Raw genomic sequence first — 25,093 nt, 5'->3', positions numbered from 1 at the left:
TAAGATAGTCAGATGATAGTATGTGCTATGATTCAGTCATTGTGAACCTTCAGGGGGTTATTTATCTATTGTGGGTGACCAGAGTTGATGTATGGTTCATTGGTATGCCCAATAGGGATGTGTGTTCTGCACCGGGTCGAAATTGTTGACTCCGAACTGTTATTGTTGAGAGATGTGTCATTCCATTATTGTTGAGCTTATTTGTGTTCTAGAACAATCTATGAGTTACTCTTCTGTGTTACGAGGAGTTGTGATTTGTTGGTTATATGCGCATATGGTGCGATTCAATTTGAGCTTTATAGCAGAATTTGAGCGAGACGGGTAATTGGGCATTGCATGATTTGTCACGCATTGGGTATGTTCTTTCGGACTGATATGGCATTACATCATTTGCTTCTCCATGGTTATGGTGATTTACTTTTGGGTGCTAGGCACCAAATTGCACGTGGTTGTTGATTTTGAGCATAGTGACTTGAGGCTTAAAAATTTACTATGGTTCTTGCCAAAGGAGAGGGAGCTTCATGAATGGTTGATCTAAGAAATGGTTATGAATCTGTGTGTTTCTTTTATCATTGGCAGTATACAGAAGTGTTGGAATGAGGCTTTGTTTGATCAGAGGCTTATTATCGAAATTCGCATGTTCTGAGCAACAGTTGTGATCAAAAGTTATCACTACGAGAGTTTGAGCTATGTGGTATATCATGTAATTGCATCTGAGGTTGGCAGGCATGGCTTGTCATAGCTTGTTTGGTCTTGTTCAAAGTATAGATGTGAGATTCTTATCTTGTGGATGATTTCAGAAGTGAAAATATGGTTCTAAGGTTTATGGGCTAGGTTGGATTGTGAAATTTCAGTTACATTGTTTTATCAAACCTATATGAGATAGGGTGACATGGGATCACCCCCGGGTATGTGCATGTAAGGTTACACAACGATTTTATGATTTTCAGAACAACTCTGGACACGTTCGAGGACAAACGTATGTTTAAGTGGCGGAGGATGTAACGACCCGACCGGTCGTTTTGAGCTATTACTCTTCGCTCGCCAGTTCTCGGGCATGACTAGCCCCGTGTGATGTTGTATGACTTATTTAAATCGCCGGTTTTGTTTTTTAGGGTAATTGGAATGAATTTTGAAGAACAGTTCTCAGTTTGAAGCTTAAAATTTACAAGGTTTGACCAAGGTTTTACTTGTTAGTATATGATCCCGTATTGGAATTTTTCTGATTTGGTTAGCTCCGTTAGGTGATTTGGGACTTAGGAGCATGATCAAAATGTGTTTTGGATGTCTGGAGTAGATTTAGGCTTGAATTGGCGAAATTGGAAATTTTGGCATTTTCTGCTTGATAGGCGAGATATTGATATGGGGATCGGAATGGAATTCTGGAAGTTGGATTAGGTCCGTTGTGTCATTTTTGACGTGTGTGCAAAATTTCAGGTTATTCGGACGAGGTTTGATAGACTTTTTGATCGAAAGTGGAATTTGGAAGTCTTTGGAATCATTAGGCTTGAATCCGATGTGATTTTGGTGTTTTGATATTGTTTTGAGCATTTTGAAGGTTGGAACAAGTTTGAATGATGTTATGGGGTATATTGGCATATTTGGTTGAGGTCTCGAGGGCCTCGGGTGAGTTTTGGGTGGTTAAACCAATCAAATTGCATGTTAAAAAGTTGCAGGTTTTAGCTTATGTTTTGTTGCAGGTATTTTCTTCATCGCGATCCCGTGAGGAGGCTCGGATCGCACAGAGCTGTCTCAGGGGAATCATTTGGAGGTAATATTCTTGACTTCATACCTCGTTTATATGTAATTAAAGGTCTAATTAGTGGTAAGAATTTGGAGAAATCAGTGCAATAATGGGTAGTTAGGGCTTGAGATTAAGAGACCTTAAAATTAGAATTTGAGGGGTCATTTGAACTACAATATCAGTATTCTTGGTATGTACAGACTCGTGGGAGGATGAGTATCCTTATGGTGTAAATTTTATCAGATTTCGAGATGTGGGCTCGGGGGCCGGGTTTTGCTAATTTCGGGATTTTTAAGTTAATTCGATTATTTTCGCTTGGGCTTTGTTCCTTTAGCGTGTATTAATCATGTGGAACTGATTTTGGTTAGATTTGGAGCAATTGGAGAGTGATTCGAGAGGCAAAGGCACCGCAGGCTAGAGTTGGGACCAGATAGAGGTAAGTAATGATTGGGACCGGATTTCACATTGTTGTGTTATTTTGAGGTGATGCACACGCCAGATGACAAGCCTGTGGTCGTACACCATTGGTGATTATGACTTAGTCCGTACCGTATGACTGTTTAACTGCGTATTTGAATGAAAATATTTTGTATCATCATGTTTTGGGCTAAATGCTATGTGTGGGCCTATGCCAACTGTTTTTGATCCTTATGGGACTTTTACTACTTTTCCTCACTATTTTGACTTAATAATTATACTCAGTCATGCTGCATTTTTTAAATTTCCTAACTCAGCCTTATTTACTAAATCTTGGCACTATAAATGATATTTGAGCTTAACGCCCTATTTTACTGATAGTCCGAGTGACTTGTGAGGTTTATGGCTGAGAGAGGCCGAAGGCCTGATTGTGAGATTGATGACTGAGACAGACCGAGGGACTGGTTGTGAGGTTAATGACTAAGAGAGGCCGAGGGCCTGGTTATGAGGATTATATATTTATGGATCGGGCTGCACGCCGAAGCAATATATATATATATATGGATCGGGTTGCACGCCACAGCAATATAGCGCTTGGGATGTAGAAGCCCCTCCGGAGTATGCACACCCCTAGTGAGCGCAGTCGACTATATATATGGATCGGGCTGCACACCGCAGCGATATATGGATAAGCTGCACGCTGCATCGATATATGGATAAAGTTGCATGCCGCAGCGGTTATTATATGGTACCTATTGAGCATCATTGCTGAGTGTGAGAGCTGATTGATATGAGTTGTGTCATGAGTGACTGAGAGGCTTTCCCGAGGGGCTATATATACATGTATACGAGTGATGCTTTGCCTAAGGGGCATGTTTATGAACTTAATGGTTCCACTCCTCCTTAAAGTGAGTTTCTATTGAATGTGTTGATTTAATTACTGCTTTCACTCATCTTTAGACCGAGCCTCTATTGAAAATGTTCAACAAAATAATTTTAAGCAACCTTCCTTTAAACTGAAGTTTTTACAAAGAATTCGGAATTTAGTCACTGATTTGGCTTTGTTACTTCCACTAAGATTTTTAAGTTACGAAACGGTTATGAATTTCTGTTTTCCCTGAGGGGCTGTATACAAATTATGTTATGGCCGAGGGGCAGATTATGATTTTCATCACTTTCACTATAAATTTCACTAAACTTCTACTGAAAACTATTAGAAAGTCATTTTTAAAGGATTTTTCCGAAATGGAGTTGAACGAGATGATTTGTTTTGTATCTTGTTTTGAAAACGTGCGATATTCTCAGCGGTGCCATGATGTGGTTTGTGTGATTTCCTGCTGCTCAGACCTTATTTACTTTTATTACTAACTGAGTTGGAGTACTCACATTACTCCCTACACCTTAATAAATCGTATAAAAATCACTTTTATTAAATAATGGTTGATTCGGGATTTGTGTCGGCTGGCCTAGTTTCACGATAGGCGCCATCACGACCAAGTTGGTTTTTGGGTCGTGACAACAAATATCCTACCATCACGTCAATAATGCGCGATAACCGTTCATGAGCATCATAGCAACATGTGCATAGCCTCAAAGCTCTCAGAAGTGCAGCTACCGAGCTATAGTGACCAAATATCCTTCCACAAGGCGACGACAATAGCTCAAACAACCAATTAGGGAGAAACATCCCGCACCACATTCGTAGTACAATAACAATTACTCATCGCTGATTCACGACCACGCTTCGCGTCGCATAAGATCAAATGGAAGGGAAATGAAGGCATATGACTCAAAGGGAATCAAATCGCACGATGAGGAAATCAAGAAGGGAAGTGCTTCTAATAGCCATGTAGCCTCTCGAAGATAAGTACAGACGTCTCCATACTAATTCGCGAGACTCTACCAGACTTGCTCATGACTCATGAGACCTAAGGGAACCTAGTGCTCTGATACCACATTGCCACGACCCAAAATTCATCAAAAGTCGTGCTGGCGCCGGATACCTCGGTCAGGCAAGCCAACATTGAGTAATTAATTAAACTCTCATTTTAATATTTTAGGAACCATAATTTTCTTTAATTTAACTAGTAAAAATGTATTCATCATCGAATAAATAAAAATGTTTATAACTTTTAATACTAAATATCCCATAATCATCCCAGAACCCTGTGTCACAAGTGCATGAGCAATCCCTAGGAAATCAAATGAAGTACAATAATTGTCCGGAATACAGATTTGGATAGAAAGTAAATACAATACACTGAAAGAGACTATGCTGGCTGCGGGTTGCCTCGAGAGATGCAGCTCGCCTAAGTATCTGTATCATCCATGCTACTACGCCCATTAGGCCGTTAGAGGTACATGTGCCCGACCAATAAAATGCACAGCAAGTGTAGCATGAGTACAAAAATAACGTGTACTCAGTAAGTATCCCGTCTAATCTCGAAGAAGAAGAGACGAGAGGTCGACATTGACACTTACTATTGGTCCAATGATAGTATACAAAATATTTAATAAATCGAGGATTTTCATAAAAATGACGGTAACTCAATTAGCATGAGGCAAGTAAAAAAATTCTTTCGTTTATAGGAAATTCCCAAATCCATTTTCATCATTTATACATTTATCTCAGGCTAGGGAGAAACAAATATCAACATCTATGAATTTTAAGGCAAGCACTACAAACATGCGAAAATCATTTCGAGGTCGTACGACCCGATCCAATAAATATTTAAACTGTACACTGCCAGAGGGTCGAATGATGCGAACCATAGATGCATCTATTTAATCTATTAAGGCGTTCGGCCCGTTTCACAATAGATAAACACATTTAAACAGTCAAATCAAGAATTCATCAAGGAGAAATTATCCTAAAAAAGGCAAGTTTCTCTTTTAAAAGTCAAGAAATGATGTCTAGCCTTTTAGAAATTTATTTATACGTTCGATATGTTTTAAGCATTTTTAAGTTGACAACAAGATTTCAAATATTACAAGTAAAGCATGCTTTTAGGCCCTAAACTAGCCGGACTTAAGCATAATAGTAGCTATGCACGGACTCTCGTCACCTCGTGCGTACGTAACCCCCACAAATAGGAGCACATATCTAATTAATTCACCTATGGGGACAATTCCCTCTTACAAGGTTAGAAAGGAGACTCACCTTGCTCCAAAGTTCTATAACCGGCATTCCACGCCATTCTGAAGACTCAAATTGATGCACAACGTTCCAAAGCTAGCCAATAATTATGTAAACACATCAATACATGTTCAATTACTCATAATAATCTGATTTATAACAATCCCTACCCCGATTGAAAAGTTGACGAAAATGCCCTCAGGCCCACGTGCCCGAATTCAGAATTTTTTTGAAGATAAAGTTTACCCATAACCTCACGAACTCAAATATATAATTTAATCTTAAATTGATGTCCAAAATCGTGGTCAATATCCGAAAATACCAACCTTCTAGGTTTTCCCCTCAACCCCAAGTTTGTACCAATTTTCATGCTAAAATCTATACAAAATCAATGTATTTAACACAAAACTAACATAAACCACTTACCTCATGCTTGATGGTGAAAATGGCACCTCAAAGTTGCTCTAAAATCGTCTCTAATGGAAGAAATAGAGTTGAAATGAACCCAACCCTCGATTTAAGAGAACCTCATTGCCTCCAGCATTTCCGCACCTGCGGTCACTTGACCGCTTATGTGGTTCCGCAGGTGCTACCCACAATCCACTTGGTCCTCCTCCAGGCCCTTAACTTCCACATCAGCGGCAAGATGACTGCATTTGTAGTCCCATCCTATTCCAGCCACTCCCGCTTCTGCGGCTCCGCACCTGCGGCCAAGACCTTGCAGGTGTAGTTACATAGATGACATCAGGTTTCAGCGCTTCCTTCCAACTCCAATTCGATCTGTTAACCATCGGAATCCACCCAAGTCCCCCAAGACCCCGTCCAATCACACCAACCAGTCCTATGACATAATGAGGACCTGCTCGAGGCCTCAAATCACATTAAACAACGCCGAAATCATGAATCACACCCCAATTCGAGCTTTGTGAACTATAGAACTTATAACTTCTACATCCACCGTCGGATCCTATCAAATCACGTCCGATTGACCTCAAATTTTGCACACAAGTCATATTTGACATTACGGACCTACTCCAACTTCCGAAATCGGAATCTGACCCTGATTCAAAAAGTCCACTTCCGGTTAAATTTCCCAAAACCTTCAAATTTCTAACTTTGGCCAAATGACCTACGGACCTCCAAATCCACTTCCGATTGCGCTTCCAATACTTGATTCACCATACAGAGCTATTCCCAGACTTGAAATCCCAAACGGACATAGATAACACTGAAATGCACTTCAACCCAAACTTATGAAATTCTTCCAAAATGTTAACTTCCACATTAGGTGCCAAAATGCTCCCGGGCCGTCCAACTCCCGATCTGGACATACGCCCAAGTCCAAAATCACCATACAAATCTGCGGGAATGTGCAAATCCCGATTCCGAGGTCGTTTACTCAAAAATCAAATCTTAGTCTATTCTTACAACATAAAGCTTCCGAAATGAGAATTCTCTTTCCAAATCAACTCCGAACGTCCCATAATTCAATTCCGACCATGCGTACAATTCATACTACATAAAGTGAAGCTTCTCATGGCCTCAAACTACCGAACGACACACTAGAGCTCAAAACTATCGGTCGGGTCATTAAATTTTAATATATCAACGGTAGATATAATAATTCATCAATGAGTTTTAAGTAATATAAACAATGTTTTTTTACATGAAATAGTAATTTTTTTAAAAGAAACTAATTAGGGAAAAAATGAGGAAAATATTTAAAGGTAGATATTGTAGATCACGACCTTACGGGCTTAACATCGTTGCACTTGACATATCACTACGCCTTGGCCTCGAAGGCAGCATTCATATGACGTCTAGTTGCGATGTCATCATTCCATGCGGCCTAGTGTGATAGGCATGTTGGACCCTCTAATTGTGATATTATCATCGAGCGCGGCTTGTTGTTATTTGTCAGCGCTTTTGTCCGCAAAAAATACGTAAGTTTGAAAGAGGAATCGCGCAAAACGGATAAATGAGCGTAAATGTACGACGTTTTAAGGTTTTACACTATGTGACCTAAAGCTGGAGGAGGAAAGGTAATAAAGGAATTTAGAGTGCAAGGAATGTTGGATGCGATCATATCAACACTAACGCACCGGATCCCATCAGAACTCCGAAGTGAATGGTGCTTGGGCGAGAGTAGTACTAGGATGGGTGACCCTCTAGGAATTCCTCGTGTTGCATCCCTCTTTTTGGCAAAATTTATATCTTTCATCTTTTAATATATCGGCGGTAGATATAATAAATTCATAAATGAGTTTTAAGCAATGTAAACGATGTTTTTTTTACATGAAATAATAATTTTTTAAAAAGAAAATAATTAGGGGAAAAAAATAAGGAAAATACTTAAAAGTTAGGTATTGTAAATCATGACCTTACGGGCTTAACAATGTTGCACTTGACATGTCACTACGCCTTGGCCTTGAAGGCGGCATCCGTAAGATGTCTAGTTGCGATATCGTCATTCCATGCGGCCTAGTGTGATTGGCATGCCAGGCCCTCTAATTGTGATCTTATTGTCGAGCGCGGCTTGTTGTTATTCGTCAACGCTTTTGCCCGCAAAAACTACATAAGATCAAAAGAGGAATCTCGTAAAACAGATAAATGAGCGTAAATGTACGTCGTTTTAAGGTTTTATACTTTGGGACCTAAAACGGAAGGAGGAAAGGTAATAAGGAAATTTTGAGTGCAACGAATGTCGGATGCGATCATACCAATAAAACTCACCGGATCCCATCAGAACTCTGAAGTTAAACGCGCTTGGATGAGAGTAGTACTAGTACGGGTGACACCCTGGGAAGTCCTCGTGTTGCATCCCTCTTTTGGCAAAATTTATATCTTACTTCTTTTATATATCAACGGTAGATATAATAAATTCATAAATGAGTTTTAAGATATGTAAACGATGTCTTTTTTTTAAATCAAATAATATGTTTTTTAAAAGAGAATAATTACGGAAAAATAAAAATAAGGAAAACATTTAAAAGGTAGATATTGTAAATTACGACCTTACATGCTTAACAACGTTGCACTTTACATGTAATTATGCCTTGGCCTCGAAGTCCGCATCCGTAAGACGTCTAGTTGCGATGTCGTCGTTCCATGCGGCCTAGTGTGATAGGCATACCGGGCCCTCTAATTATGATATTATCGTCGAGCACAGTTTTTGTTATTGGTCAATGCTTTTGCCCATGAAAAATACATAAGATCAAAAGAGGAATCGCGTAAAACAGATAAATGAGCGTAAACGTACGCTGTTTTAAGGTTTTAAACTTTGGGACCTAAAGCGGAAGGAGGAAAGATAATAAGGGAATTTAGAGTGCAAGGAATGTAGGATGCGATCATACTAGCACTAACGCACCGGATCCCATCAGAACTCTGAAGTGAAGCGTGCTTGGATGAGAGTAGTACTAGGATGGGTGACCCCCTGGGAAGTCCTCGTGTTGCATCCCTCTCTTTGGAAAAATTTATATATTACTTCTTTTAATATATCGATGGTAGATATAATAAATTTATAAATGAGTTTTAAGCAATGTAAACAATGTCTTCTTTTACATGAAATAATAATTTTTTTTAAAAGAAAATAATTAGGGAGAAATAAAGATAAGGAAAATATTCAAAAAGTAGATATTGTAATTCACGAAATTACGGGCTTAACACCATTGCACTTGACATGTCACTACGCCTTGGCCTCGAAGGCAGCATCCATAAGACGTCTAGTTGTGATGTCTTCGTTCCATGCGTCCCAGTGTGATAGGCATGCCGTGCCCTCTAATTTTGATATTATCATCGGGTAATACATAAGATCAAAAGAGGGATCGCGTAAAATTGATAAATGAGTGCAAATGTACGTCATTTAAGGTTTTACACTTTGGGACCTAAAACGAAAGGAGGAAAGGTAATAAGGGAATTTAGAGTGCAAGGAATGTCGGATGTGATCATACCAACACTAACGCACTGAATCACATCAGAACTCCAAAGGTAAGAGTTCTTGGTCGAGAGTAGTACTAGGATGGGTGACCCCATGAGAAGTCCCCGTGTTGCATCCCTCTTTTGGCAAAATTTATTTTACTTATTTTAATATATTAACGATAGATATAATAAATTCATAAATGAGTATAAGCAATGAAAATGATATTTTTTTAAATGAAATAATAATTATTTTAAAATAAAATAATTATGTTAAAATAAAAATAAGGTAAATATTTAAAAATAGATATTGTAAATCATGACCTTACGGGCTTAGCACCGTTTCACTCGATATGTCACTATGCCTTGTCCTCGAAGGCGGCATCCGTAAGACATCTAGTTGCGATGTCGTCATTCCATGCGGCCTAGTGTGATAGGCATGACAGGCCCTCTTATTGTGATATTATCGTCAAGTGCGGTTTGTTGTTATTGGTCAGTGCTTTTGTCCGTAAAAAAACGTAAGTTTAAAAGAGGAATCGCGTAAAACGGATAAATGAGCGTAAATGTACGTTGTTTTAAGGTTTTATACTTTGGGACCTAAAACGGAAGGAGGAAAGGTAATAAGGGAATTTAGAGTGCAAGGAATATCAAATGCGATCATACAAGCACTAATGCACCGGATCCCATCAGAACTCCGAAGTTAAGCGTGCTTGGTCGAGAGTAGTACTAAGATGGTGAACCTTGGAAAGTCCTCGTGTTGCATCCCTCTTTTTGGCAAAATTTATAACTTACTTCTTTTAATATATCGACGATAGATATAATAAATTCATAAATGAGTTTTTTGCAATGTAAACGATGTTTTTTTACATGAAATAATAAATTTTTTTAAAAGAAAATAATTAGGGAAAAATAAAAATTAGGAAACTATTTAAAAGGTAGATATTGTAAATCACGACCATACGGGCTTAACTCTGTTGCACTTGAGATGTCACTACGCCTTGGCCTCGAACACGGCATCTGTAAGATGTCTAGTTGCGATGATGTCGTTCCATGCGGCCTAGTGTGATAGGCATGCCGGCTCTCTAATTATGATATTATCATCGGACGCGGTTTGTTGTTATTGGTCAACACTATTGCCCGAAAAAACTACATAAGATTAAAAGAGGAATCGTGTAAAACGGATAAATGAGCGTAAATGTACGTCGTTTTAAGGTTTTACACATTGGGACATAATGCAGGAGGAGGAAAGGTAATAAGGGAATTAAAAGTGCAAGGAATGTCGGATGTGACCATACTGACACTAACGCACCGAATCCTATTATAACTCCAAAGTTAAGCGTGTTTGGGCGAGAATAGTACTAGGATGGGTGACCCCCTGGGAAGTCCTCGTGTTGCATCCCTCTTTTTGGAAAAATTTATATCTTACTTATTTTAATATATCGACGGTATATATAATAAATTCATAAATGAGTTTTAAGCAATGTAAACGTGTGATGACCAAAAAGGTCATCTCTTATTTTAGAAATCAAATCTGTGTTCCGAGGCCTTAAAAATCTCGTTTTGTCTCACCTCAATTTACGTGCGGAGTCCAGGCGCATTTCCGGAAAACTTTTATGTGAAATTTAAAAGAAATATTGAATTTACCCTTTAAAATTGATTAAAGTTGACTTCGGTCAATATTTTTGGTAAACGGACCCGGACCCGGACCCGGACCCCTGATGTAACGGTCCCGTAGGGTCCGTAGGAAATATGGAACTTGGGCGTATGCCCGAAATCAAATTCCGAGGTCCCTAACCCGAGAAATTTTTTTTTAAAGAAAATTAGTTGCTTGAAAATATAAAGACTTTTGGAAGTGAAATGGTGTGTTATCTTGATGGTACCAGGATGGTATTTTGGTTCCGAGGCCCGGTACGAGTTTTAAATAATATTTATGTTGAATCTGTGAAATTTGGTAAGACTCAGAGTTGATTTGATATAAATCGGACCTTAGGTTGAGAAAATGGAAAATTTGAACTATCTTATGAATTTGAGGTCAAATTCGTCGTTGTTGATGTTATTTTGATGATTGATTGCACGAGCAAGTTCGTATGATAATTTTAGACTTGCGTGCATGTTTGGTTTAGAGCTCTGTAGGCTCGAGTGAGTTTTGGATAGGCCACAAAGTGATTAGTACTTAGGAAACTCAGTTGTGCATAAGGTATTTTTGCATAGGCGTCTGACCTCGCAATTGCGAGATCAGGCTTCGCAATTGCGATGTGAGCAGGCCTGGGAAATGCGACAATTATGTCGAAAATGCGAACCAGGCCTGGGCAGGCCACCATCGTAATTACGAACATCTGGCCGGAAGGCCCTTCTGTCACAAATGCGAAATTTTCATAGCAAAGGCTAAGACAACAATATTTTAAAGAGTTCGCAATTGTAGACCCCTGATCGCAATTGCGATAACTGCGACCTATTAAGTGGGATTTCAGATGGGATTTTCATCATTTTGCAATTTTCTCAAACCCTAAACATCCCTAGGGGATTTTTCAAAGATCCAAACTTCTCCAAATCATAGGTAAGTGATTTCTAACTCATCTTCTTCAATCTAATTCATCTTTTTACATTATTTCACTTCAAAATCAAGGATATTTTATGGAAAATTGGGTGTTTTTGGGTAGGAATTAGGATTTTCAATTTTTGGGGATTTGGACCTTTAATTTGAGGTCAGATTTCTAAACCAATTGAATATTTGAGTTTGTGGGTGATTGGGCAATCGGGTTTTGGTTCGAACTTCGAGTTTTGACCAAGCGGGCCCAGGGTCGATTTTTGACTTTTGGGAAAAACATAGAGAAATCTATATTCATGCATTAGAATTGGTTTATTTTGCATTTATTGATGTTATTAAGTAAATTATGACTAGATACAAGCAGATTGGAAGTGGAACTGAGAGGTAAAGCGGTAATTGAGGCTTGATTTTGTCCTTGGAATTGAGGTAAGTGTTTGGTCTAACCTTAGCTTGAGGGAATAGGAGTTGTGGTCTTATTTGCTACGTGTTAGTGTTGAGTACGACATATAGGTGTGGTGACGAGTATCTATACATTGGTGTCAAGCCTGCCCGTGAGTCTTATACCATGATTGTTGTGACTCTAATATGTACCGTCCATGCTTAAATTGATGATTATCAATGTTGAACAAGACTTATAAAAGTTTCTTGGTAATCGATCATTGTTGAGTATTGGCTCAAGTTGAGATTTATTTTGTGAAATAACTGTTGAAACCAGATTGGTTATAGCTTATTCCCTTGCCGGGATTGTGAGCACGTGATTTTTGCCTCACATGAATTACTCCTACATAATTTCAAAATTTAGGTTTTCCTTTTAATTATTTGTTATTTTAGGAATTATTGTAGAATTTTTCTAATTATTTTGCATTCTTTGCGTGCATGTTTAATTTTGTTTAATTCATAAAAAATACAAAAAATATAATACATTGCATTTGCATCTAGGATTTAATTTTACATTTTTATATCAATTAGTAAGTTACTGTTTTACAAAAAGGGAAAAATCACAAAAAATAACTTATTTTGGCATTTTGAATTTTTGAGCTTAGAATTTTGTTAGTTTTTCTTTTAATTTGGTTTTAAATAGTTGTGGTAATTACTATTTAGGGTTAACTAATTTAATTTGGCAGGTTATTTTGGTATAGGGATTAATTTAGGCTTTATTTTTAATTTTCAAAAAGAAAAAGAGGTTTGAAATTGGAAGAAAATGAAAGAAATGGAAAAGACTCAAATTTTTGGGCCAAATTCATAATTTTTCCCAAGCCCAATTGTTTCTATACCAATACCCGTCCAAAAACTAGCCCAGATCCACCCCCAGCCTGGTCCAGTCCCCATACAATCCCAAACGACACCGTTTTGATCCCCAAATCCCACCCTTTGATCTCCCCTAATTCATCCTTAACTTGAATTAGAGATAATAATATCTCCATTCCTTACATCACCAACCTGAATCGCACTCACCTTGAGTGACCCCATTCCACGAGACCACCCTGTCTCCAAACCTATGAATCATTTCACACACCCCTTGCACGCACATTTGCATCTTAAACTGATACACCCGTTCTGATAACTACCTTACAAATCCAAAGTTTTTTTCTCTTTTTCCTCCCAATACTACACTGCAAGTCAAAAACATCATAGAACATTCTGAGTCTCTTAAGCTGCTACAAAAGCTTGATTCTTAACCATACTTATAGGCTCGAAATCATTAGTGGCACAACCCTAAACCCGGAACCGATCGTGATGGCACCTCTCGTGAAGACAAGGCCAACCGACACATCCCATATGTAATGATTAATAGTTAAACCATAAGAAATAAATCTAAAGCATGATAAGATAATCCAAAGTTAACAGATAATAGCATAATTCACGGAAAATAACCCAACAAAACCCTATAACGGGGTGTCACTAGTCATGAGCATCTAAACAATCTGAAATATTCCAACTTAGTCTATAGAGTTTAATACAGAAGACCAAGAACATGAAGAAGTAAGATAGGGAAGAGCTATTAGCTGCGAACGCCAACATCTACCTAGAGACTCCTCGGATCCGCCTGAGCCAGATTGATCAGCACTCGGGAGCGGGACCAGATACTCCTGAATCTGCACACAGGGTGCAAAGAGTAAAGTGAGTACTCCAACTCAGTGAGTAATAATCATAAATAAATACTGAAAGTAGGAAGCCACGTAAGGCACAAAAGCATGCTCTAATGAAGCAGTAAAACCATTAAAATAATAAACTAGTGAAAGATAGGTAAAAGTCGTTTAACTCAAATTTAACTTTATGAAAAGCCTTTTTCAACAATTAAGCATGGTAATTGACAGAAAATTAAGAAAAAGATAAACACATAAAGGTTCGCCCCTCGGGCACCGTGTCAATAAATAAGCCCCTCGGGCAACATCTCAGAACAGTACTAGCCCCTCGGGCAACATCTCAGAACAATACCAGCCCCTTGGGATCAATCACACATCACAATGGGTACCCGCGCTCACTGGGGGTGTACAGACTTATGGAGGGGGGCCTTATAGCCCAAGCGTAATATCAAGCCATCTCGTGGCATCATCACTAGGCCCTCGGCCTCATATCAATCAAGCCACATCGTGGCGTACATATCTCAGGCCCGCAACCTCATAATCAGTATCAAATGTTTCCTCAAAACATAGGCCCTCGGCCTTACTCAGTCAAAATCCTCACAAGCCCCTCGGGCAACAGTAAAACAGTGATTCTCACCCCAATTATCATTTAAAAGATCATTTAAGTATTTAAAACATAGTAAACATGGTTGAGTACGAAAATAGTGAAATATATGGCATTCAACCCAAATCATGATGATAGCAAACAGATTTCAGTCAAATACGCGGTAAAATAGTGATCCGGGACAGACTAACTCACAATCCCCAACAGTGGACGACCTCACGCTCGTCATCAAGCATATGCATCACCTCAATATAGAACTACGATGTGCAGTCCGGGGTTTCAAACCCTCAAAGCATTATTTACAATCATTACTCACCTCGAACCGGTCAAATCTCTAGCTCGCGATGCCTTTGCCCCTCGAATCAGCCTCCATTCGCGTCGAATCTATCTAAAATCAGAACGAGGACGTCAAAATATGCTAAGGGAATGATGCCCAAGCGAAAATAATCAAAATATGACACAAATCCCGAAATTACCAAAACCCGACCCCGGGCCCATGTCTCGAAATTTGATAATTTTTACATCAATAAATTCCTTATCTTCCCACAAGTTCATACATATCAAAAGTTCTAAAATCCGACCTCAAATGGTCCTTCAAATCCTCAATCAAAGGTCTAAATTTCCAAGCCCTAGTTCTTCAATTTTTGGCTTAATTTCCGTGATTATTTAGGTGGAATTCACATTAGAATCGAGTTTTAAGTCCAAGAATATTACCTCCAAGTGATTCCCCTTGAATCCCTATTCAATCCTCTTCAAAAAGCTCCTAAACGACCAACAATGGAAGAAATAATCCCCAAAATAGAGGACAAGATGACCTTTTAAACCTTTTGCCCAGGCCAGAAATCCTTCTTCGCGAACGCGGTCAACGCCTCGCGTTCGCGAAGCATAATAATGACTTTAACCAAAATCCTCTATGCGAACGCGACATGCCCATCGCGAATGCGATGGTTCATCATACTTACTCTTCGCAAATGCACTCCCTCTCTTGCGAACGCGATGAACAACTCGACCTCAAACCCAGCTGGCCTTTACGCGAACACGCTCCCCTTCTCGCGAACACAAAGCACAAACATCCAGCCCTTCGCAAATGCGTAGCCTTCCTCGCGAACGCGAAGGCTTAAATCCCAGCCTTCATCAATTGACACTTCTCGAACGTGAGGACCCACTCGCGAACGCGAAGGTCTAAATCTTCTGCAACACACAATAGTTTTCTGCAAATTTTAAACATCATGAAATGGTCAGATTGAACACCCGAAACTCACCCGAGGCCTTCGGGACCTCAACAAAACATGCTAACATATCCAATAACCTCATTCAAACTTGTTACAACCTTTGGAACGCTAAAAACAACACCGAAGCACCAAATTCGCATCGAATTCAAGCCTAAGAATTCCAAAATCTTCTAAATTATGCTTTTGAAAAAAACCCAACCAAACCACGTCCGAATGACCTAAAATTTTGCACACACATCCCAAATAACACAATGGAACTACTGCAACTCTCAGAATTCTATTCTGACCCCTATATCAGCCTACCAACCAGAAATTTCCAAAATATCAACTTCGCCAGTTCAAGCCTAAATCTACTCCGAACCTCCAAAACTCATTCCGATCGCTCTCCTAAGTCCCAAATCAACTCCCAAAGCTATCCGAATCATCGAAATTCACATCCGACCCCTCTAAAACATAAGTCAACATCCGGTTGACTTTTCCAACTTAAGCTTCCTTAAAAGAGACTAAGTGTCTCAAACCCTCTCAAAACCTTTCCAAACCCGAGCCAACCAACCCGATCACTCATAGAACCGATACACAAAGCAATAAGTAGCAGAAATGGGGGCAATGGAGCGGTAACTCATGAGATGACTGGCCGGGTCGTCACATCCTCCCCAACTTAAACAAACGTTCATCCTCGAACGAGTCAAGAAATATACCCGAAGCCTCAAACAGGTGAGGATATCTGCTTCGCATCTCCAGCTCGGCCTCCTACATGGGCTGACCTCTCCACTGCACTTTAACTAAAGCTATATCCTTTGACCTTAACTTTTGAACCTGACGACCCAAAATAGCTACTCGCTCCACGTCATAAGTCAAATCATCATCCAACTGAACCATGCTGAAATCCAATATACTTCCGGAGCATAGAAGCATGAAATACTCGATGCACACTCGATAAGATGGGTAGCAAAGCAAGCTCATAAGCCACCTCCCCAATCCTCCAAAGCACCTCAAAAGGCCTAATGAATCGAGGACTCAATTTCCCTTTCTTCCCAAATCTCATAAAACCCTTCATGGGAGAAACCTTCAACAAAACCTTCTCACCAACTATGTAGGACACATCCCGAACCTTCCTATCGGCATAACTCTTTTACCTCGACTGCGCGGTACGAAGCCTCTCCTGAATCACCTTCACCATTTCTAAAGCATCATGCACCAAGTCTGTCCCCAATAGCATAGCCTCACCGGGCTCGAATCAACCAACTGGAGACCTATAACGCCTCCCATACAAAGCCTTATATAGAGCCATCTGAATACTCGACTGGTAGTTGTTGTTATAAGCAAACTCTGCAAGCAGTAGAAATAGATCCCATGACCTTCCAAAATTAATGACACAAGCACGCAACATGTCCTCCAATATCTAAATAGTGCGCTCGGGCTGCCCGTCCGTCTGAGGGTGAAAAGTTGTGCTCAACTCAATCTGAGTACCCAACTCTCGCTGCACAGACCTCCAAAACTGCAATGTAAACTGAGTTCCCCTATCTGAAATTATAGAAACTTGGACACCATGCAAACGAACAATCTTCCAGATATAGATCTCTGCCAACCGCTCTGGAAAATAGGTAGTAGACACAGGAATGAAGTGCGCGGACTTGGTCAGCCAATCCATAATCACCCAAATAGCATCGAACTTCCTCAAAGCCCGTGGAAGTCCAAATACAAAAACCATAGTGATCCTCTCCCACTTCCACTCTGGAATATGTATTCGCTAAAGCAAGACACCTGGTCTCTGATGCTCATATTTCACCTGCTGACAATTGAGATACCGAGCTACAAATCCCACAATGTCTTTACTCATTCTCCTCCAATAATATTGTTGTCTGGAATCCTGATACATCTTCGCAGAACCCAGATGAATGGAATATCGTGAGCTATAGGCCTCTACCAGAATCAACTCCCGAAGCCCATCCACATTGGGCACACAAATCCGGCCCAACATCCACAACACCCCATCATCACCAATGGTCACATCTCTGGCATCATCGTGCTGAACTCTATACTTAAGGACAAGCAAATGCGGATCATCATACTGGCGCTCTCTGATGCGATCATATAAAGAAGACCGAGAAACCACACAAGCCAATAACCGACTGGGCTCCGAAATGTCTAACCTCACGAACCGATTGGCCAAGGCCTGAACATCAACTGTAAGAGGTCTCTCCCCAACTGGAATATATGCCAAACTCCCCATACTCTCCGCCTTTCGGCTAAATGCATCGGCCACCACATTGGCCTTCCCCAGATGGTACAATATAGTAATATCATAATCCTTTAGGAACTCCAACCATCTCCATTTCCTTAAATTAAGATCTTTCTTCTTGAACAAGTGCTGGAGGCTACGATGATCAGTAAACACCTCACAAGACACACCATACAAGTAATGCCTCCAAATCTTCAACGCGTGAATTATGGCAGCCAACTCCAAATCATGAACGGGGTAGTTCTTCTCATGGGGCTTCAGTTGACGAGAATCATAAGCAATAACTCTACCCTCTTACATCAATACACAACCAATACCAACTCTCGAAGCATCACAATACACGGTATATGAACCTGAAGCTGATGGTAAAACTAATACTAGAGCTGTGATCAAAGCTATCTTGAGCTTCTAAAAGATCTTCTCACACTCGTCCGACCACACAAATGAAGCAACCTTCTGAGTTAACTTGGTCAAGGGCGATGAGATAGATGAGAATCCCTGAACAAACCGGTGATAATAACCCGCCAAACCAATAAAACTACAAATCTCTATGGCTGAAGACGGTCTGGGCCAACTCTAAACTGCCTTTATCTTCTTCGGATAAACCTGTATATTCTCGTTGGACACCACATGCCCCAAGAAAGCCACTAAACTGAGCCAAAATTCACATTTGGAGAATTTTGTATAAAGCTTCTCTTTCTCAATCTCTGCAACACAACTCTCAAATGCTCTGCATGCTTTTCCTGACTACACGAATATACCAAAATATTATCAATGAAGACTATGACAAACGAGTCAAGATAAGGCCGGAACACACTGTTCATCAAATACATAAACGCTGATGGGGCATTGGCTAACCCAAAAGACATTACCAAGAACTCATAATGACCATACCGGGTCCTGAAAGCTCTCTTAAGAATATTCGAGTCCCTGATCTTTAACTTGTGATAACCTGAACGGAGATCAATCTTGGAGAACACTCTCGCTCCCTGAAGCTGGTCCAATAAATCATCAATGCGAGGCAAAGGATACTTGTTCTTAATTGTTACATTGTTCAATTGCCTATAATAAATGCACATCCTCATAGTTCCATTATTATTCTTCACAAATAGAACCGGTGTACCCCAAGGTGACACACTAGGCTGAATGAACCCTTTATCAAGGAGTTCCTAAAGCTGATCCTTTAATTCCTTCAACTTTACTGGTGCCATACGATATAGCTAAATAGAAATGGACTGAGTGCCCGACACCAGGTCAATACCAAAATCAATATCCCTATCTAGTGGCATGCCCGACAGGTCTGCAGGAAACATATTAGGAAAATTGCTCATAACTGAAACAGAATCAATACTGGGAGTCTTAGCACCGACATCTCTCACAAAGGATAGATACGAAGGAAAACCCTTACCAACCATATGTTGGGCTTTCAAGAATAAGATCACTCTACTAGGAACATAATCAGTCACACCTCGCCACTCGATCCGTGGAACACCCGCTATAGCCAATGTAACTGTCTTAGCATGGCAGTCCAGAATAGCACGACACAGAGATAGCCAATCCATGCCCAAAATGACATCGAAATCCACCATACGCAATAATAAAAGATCCACATGGGTCTCCAAACCCCCCCAATAGTCACCACACACGCCGGTACACATGGTCTACAATAATAGTATCGCCCACCGGGGTAGATTCATGAACACGTAAAGCAAAAATCTCACGGGCCGTACCCAAATAACGAGCAAAGTATGATGACACATACGAAAAGGTGGAACTGGGATCAAATAATACAGAGGCATCTCTGTGGCAGACTAAAACAATACCTATAATAACAGCATCTAAAGCAATGGCATCAGGTCTGCCTGGAAGTGCATAGAAACGGGCCTGATCGCCACCTGATCGACCTCCCCCTCTGGGGCGACCACTAGTTGACTAACCTCCACCTCTAGCTGGCTAGGCAGGTAGTGGTGAAGTAACTGGTGTTGAAGTAGATGACTGACCCCTCTGTTGAGATGAGCTCACAAGACGACGAGGGCACTACCTCCACATATAACCTATCTCACCATACTCATAACAAATCCCATGTGCTGGAGAAGGGGACTAAAGGGAACCTCTCGCACTGGAGTGGCTAGCAGATGCACTCGGCATAGAAGAGCCCTGAACTGATGGAACACGGGACAAACTCTGAGCTGGAAGGGCACTAAGTGATGATTGGCCCTGATGAGAACTGTGAGAATCATGACCCGATGACGCCCCACAATAACCTGGGCGAGCTGGCTGAGCATGCCTGAATGGATAACCTGTGCCGTGCTGAAACTAACCTTTCAAAGTAGTACCACTGTAACTATTAGATCCTCGAGGCCTCTTGGTCTCCCTCTACTCGCGCTCCTAGCGACGAATAGACTCAATCTCTCGAGCAATGTCTACAACCTCCTCAAAGGTAGCACCAATCACCCTATCCCTGGTCATGAGAATACGAGGCTGATAAGTGAGGCCATCAACAAACCTCCTAATCCTCTATCTATCTATCGGAACCATCCAAATAGCATAACGAGCTAACTCGGAGAACCTCATCTCATATTGCATCAAGTCATCTCTCCTTGACGCAACCACTCAAACTTCTTATGCAGCCCGTCTCTGTGGGACTGTGGCACATACTTCTCCAAAAAAGAGAACGGAGAACTGCTGCCATATAAGGGGTGCTACACTAACAAACCTAGGCAGCTACAAAAAATTGATAAGTAGTGAAAGCGACCTCGCTGGTCTCTAGAATACCCGTTGTATGAAGCATCCTTTGACACTTATCTAAGAAACCCTAGGCATCCTCGCCCTCTGCACCACTGAAGGTCGGAGGCTGCAGTCTACCAAACCTCTCCAACCTACGCTAGTCATCCTCCGGCATAGCGGGAACTACATAGTCCTAAGCAACTGCAATTGGCTGGGCTGGATGTGCCCCCGGTGTCTGAAGTCCTTGCACGACCTGCTCAGGTGTGTGAGCAATGGGAGTTTGATTGCCTCCCCCAGCCTGAGAAGTAGTTGCGGCTGTAGTGGCTGAAACTGCTTGAGCTAGGCCAGTGCAAACTTATAAGATCTGAGCCAAGGCCTTTTGAAGACCCGAAATCACAATGGGCACAATTGGTGCCTGAGCTAGTGCTGCTGGAGCGTTCATATTGGGACCTGATCCTGAACTGGGGCAGCTGGTGGATCTGCAGGTGCCGCCCTAGCTTCTCTGCCCCTACCACGACCACGACCGCGTCCTCGGCTTCTGGTGGCCATAGTAGGTGCTTCTGGTGGTCGTCCATCCTAACCGGTAGTGCGTGTCCTCACCATCTGTGAGAGAATAGAACAACAAAGGTTTAGTACTCGGATAAACAAATTCGCACGGAAAGAATTTCAAGAATATAAAGTTGTTCCTAAAGGTTCTGCATCTTCTTGAGGATAAATACAGACATCTCAGTACCGATCCGTAAGAGTCGACTAAACCTGCTCATGACTCATGAGACCTATGTAACCTAGGATCTGATACCAACTTGTCACGACCCTAAACCCAGACCCGGTCGTGATGGCGTCTCTCATGAAGACAATGCCAGCTGACACTTCCCATATCCAATTATTAACAATTAAACCATAAGAAATAAATCTAAAGCATGATAAGGTAATCCAAAGTTAACAAATAATAGCATAATTCGTGAAAAATAACCCAACACAGCCCGATATCGGGGTGTCACTAGTCATGAGCATCTAAACAATCCGGAATACTCCAAATCAGACTACAGAGTTTAATATATAAAACCAAGAAAATGAAGAAGTAAGATAGGGAAGAGCACTGAGCTACAAACGCCAACAGCTACTAGAGACTCCTCGGATCCACCTGAGCCGAATGATCAGCACTCAAGAGCGGGACCAAATACGCCTGAATCTGCACACAGGGTGCAGAGTGTAAAGTGAGTACTCCAACTCATTGAGTAATAATCATAAATAAAGACTGAAAGCAGGAAGCCACGTAAGACACAAAAGCATGCTATAATGAAGCAGTAAAACCATTAAAATAGTAAACCAGTTAAAGATAGGTAAAAATACTTTAGCTCAAATTTAACTTTATGAAAAGCCTTTTTCAGCAATTAAGCATGGTAGTTGACAGGAAATTAAGAAAACGATAAGCACATAAAGGTTCACCCCTCGGGCACCGTGTCAACTAATCCGCCCCTCGGGCAATATCTCAGAACAGTACCAACCACTCGGGCAACATCTCAGAACAATACCCGCCCCTCAGGCTCAATCTCACATCATAATGGGTACCCGTGCTCACTGGGGGTGTACAGACTCCTGGAGGGGCCCCTTACGGCCCAAGCATAATATCAAGCCATCTCGTGGCATCATCACTAGGCCCTTGGCCTCATATCAATCAAGCCACCTCGTGGCTTACATATCTCAGGCCCTCAGCCTCATAATCAGTATCAAATGTTTCCTCATAACATAGGCCCTCGGCCTTACTCAATGAAAATCCTCATAAGCCCCTCGAGCAACAGTAAAACGGTGATTCTTAGCCCAATTATCATTTAAAAGATCATTTAAGTATTTAAAACATAGTAAACATGGCTGAGTACGAAAATAGTGAAATATATCATGACTGAGTTCAAGTATAAAGTTAAAACAGTGAGGTAATATCAATAAAATGCCAGAAGAGTTCAAATACTTGGCATAAGGCCCAAATATGGCATTAAACCCAAATCATGATGATAGCAAACAGATTTCAGTCAAATACGTGGTAAAATAGTCATTCGAGATGGACTAACTCACAATCCCCAACAGTGCACGACCTCACGCTCGTCATCAAGCGTGTGCATCACCTCAATATAGCACTACGATGTACAGTCCGGGGTTTCAAACCCTCAGAGCATCATTTATAATCATTACTCACCTCGAACCGGTACAATCTCTAGCTCGCAATGCCTTTGCCCCTCGAATCGGCCTCCCCTCGCGTCGAATATATCCAAAATAAGAACGAGGATGTCAAAATCTGCTATGGGATTGAAGCCTAAGCGAAAAAAATCAAAATACGACATAAATCCCGAAATTACCAAAACCCAACCCTCGGGCCCATGTCTCGAAATTTGATAATTTTTACATCAATAAATTCCTTATCTCCCCACGAGTTCATACATATCAAATGTTCTTAAATCCGACCTTAAATAGTCCTTCAAATCCTCAATCAAAGGTCTAAATTTCCAAGCCCTAGTTCTTCAATTTTTGGCTTAATTTCCGTGATTAGTTAGGTGGAATTCACATTAGAATCGAGTTTTAAGTCCAATAATCTTACCTCCAAGTGATTCCCCTTGAATCCCTCTTCAATCCCTTTTATAAAGATCCAAAAACAACCAACAATGGAAGAAAAAAACCCCCAAAAATCGCGGACAAGATGACCTTTTAAACATTCTGCCCAAGCCTGAAATCCTTCTTCGCGAACGCGGTCAAGACTCGCGTTAGCGAAGCATAATAATGACTTTGATCAAAAATCCTCTACGCGAACACACTCCCTCTCTCACGAATGCAATGAACAACTAGTTCTCAAACCTAGCTGACCAATTTCCTCTACGCGAACGCGCTCCCCTTCTCGCGAACGCGAAGCAAAAACATCTAGCCCTTCGCGAATGCTTAGCCTTCCTCACGAACGCGAAGGTTTAAATCCCAGCCTTCATTAACTGACCCTTCGCGAAAGCGAGGACCCACTCGCGAACGTAAAGGTCTAAATCATCTGCAACACACAGTTGCTTTCTGCAAATTTTAAACATCATGAAATGGTATGATTGACCACCCGAAACTCACCCGAGGCCCCTGGTACCTAAACCAAACATTCAAACATATCGCATAACCTCATTCAAACTTGTTCCAGCCTTCTAAACGCTCAAAACAATATCAAAACACTAAATTCGCATCAGATTCAAGCCTAAGAATTCCAAAATTTTCTGAATTACACTTTTGATAAAAAACCCAACCAAACCACATCCGAATGACCTGAAATTTTGGACACACATCACAAATGATACAAAGGAACTACTGCAACTCTCAGAATTCCATTCTGACCCCTATATCAAAATCTCACATACCAACCGGAAATCACCAAAATATCAACTTCGCCAATTCCAGCCTAAATCTACTCCAAACCTTCAAAACTCATTACGATCGCGCTCCTAAGTACCAAATCACCTCCCGAAGCTAATCGAATCATCATAACTCACATCCGATCCCTCTAACACAAACGTCAACATCCGGTTGACTTTTCCAACTTAAACTTCCTCAAAAGAGACTAAGTGTCTCAAACCCTCTCAAAACCTTTCCAAACCCTAGCCAACCAACCCGATTACTCGTAGAACTGATAGACAAAGTAATAAGAAGCAGAAATGGGGGAAATAGAGTGGTAACTCATGAGACGACGCTACGTGTCGTCACAATTAGACACCATACTTTAATCTTTGGATCCATTAGGACCGTTGTTGAGAGCCACCCACTCTGATTTGGTCCAGAATATAGTCGACTCCAAGAATCTTCTACCACATGAACACCCTCTCGTCGAAGCTCCCAACCGAATCACCTTCCTTGAAACCCGCATCTATACAAAGCATTAATCCTGAACCTTCCCCTAAGTCTGAACATGGGTCAATAAGGCCAACCACAACACACCTTTAACAATTCCTTTGCTCAAATTACCACTTATACTCTCTTCTCTTAGCTGAAATAGCCTACCAATATGCTAAAATTAAGAAATCTCGCCAATAGATGACTATGCAATCCAATCATAGGCAGTGGGACCCTCCCACTTAGCTTGAAGCAACTATTACACAAATCTAGAACCCACCAAGATTCTTTATCTCTTAATGACATGACCTTGTGCAATCAAACTGCCAGATTCCTTGAAATCCTCCCGTTAGCACTTCATGAACACTCTGAATCTCCATCAATATTCACATATTCGACCTCTTACCGGATGGCCACTAAACTCCTTCGCAGAAGTTTTTCCAACCACGCGACCGCTAACCTGCTCACAGGGGATAACCCACATGTGGAAATTACCAACCGACATCTTCCAACATAGCCGCACGAGGTACAATCTCTATGACATCAATAACCCATCATGAGCCCGTGCGCATTCACCAGCTGCACATGTCCA

At 40.9% G+C, this 25,093-nt stretch overlaps 4 non-coding genes and 2 pseudogenes across 4 annotated transcripts; all 6 read left to right on the top strand.

The window, feature by feature from the left end:
• Window positions 1-7,371: 7,371 nt before the first annotated feature.
• On the top strand, window positions 7,372-7,490 carry LOC138890752 (5S ribosomal RNA). Its single transcript, XR_011407154.1, has one exon. It is a non-coding gene; the product is annotated as a 5S ribosomal RNA (ribosomal RNA).
• A 513-nt stretch (window positions 7,491-8,003) lies between these two features.
• LOC138890875 (5S ribosomal RNA) lies at window positions 8,004-8,121 on the top strand (annotated as a pseudogene).
• Window positions 8,122-8,636: 515 nt separating this feature from the next.
• Window positions 8,637-8,755, top strand: LOC138890727 (5S ribosomal RNA). The gene has a single exon (XR_011407129.1). It is a non-coding gene; the product is annotated as a 5S ribosomal RNA (ribosomal RNA).
• Window positions 8,756-9,233: 478 nt separating this feature from the next.
• LOC138890837 (5S ribosomal RNA) lies at window positions 9,234-9,352 on the top strand. Its single transcript, XR_011407238.1, has one exon. It is a non-coding gene; the product is annotated as a 5S ribosomal RNA (ribosomal RNA).
• Window positions 9,353-9,861: 509 nt separating this feature from the next.
• On the top strand, window positions 9,862-9,978 carry LOC138890852 (5S ribosomal RNA; annotated as a pseudogene).
• A 515-nt stretch (window positions 9,979-10,493) lies between these two features.
• Window positions 10,494-10,612, top strand: LOC138890825 (5S ribosomal RNA). Its single transcript, XR_011407228.1, has one exon. It is a non-coding gene; the product is annotated as a 5S ribosomal RNA (ribosomal RNA).
• The last annotated feature ends 14,481 nt before the right edge of the window (window positions 10,613-25,093 follow it).

This window comes from Nicotiana sylvestris, chromosome 4 (genome assembly GCF_000393655.2).
Source record: "Nicotiana sylvestris chromosome 4, ASM39365v2, whole genome shotgun sequence".
NCBI lineage: Eukaryota > Viridiplantae > Streptophyta > Magnoliopsida > Solanales > Solanaceae > Nicotiana > Nicotiana sylvestris.
This window is presented reverse-complemented; position numbering and strand designations above follow the sequence as displayed.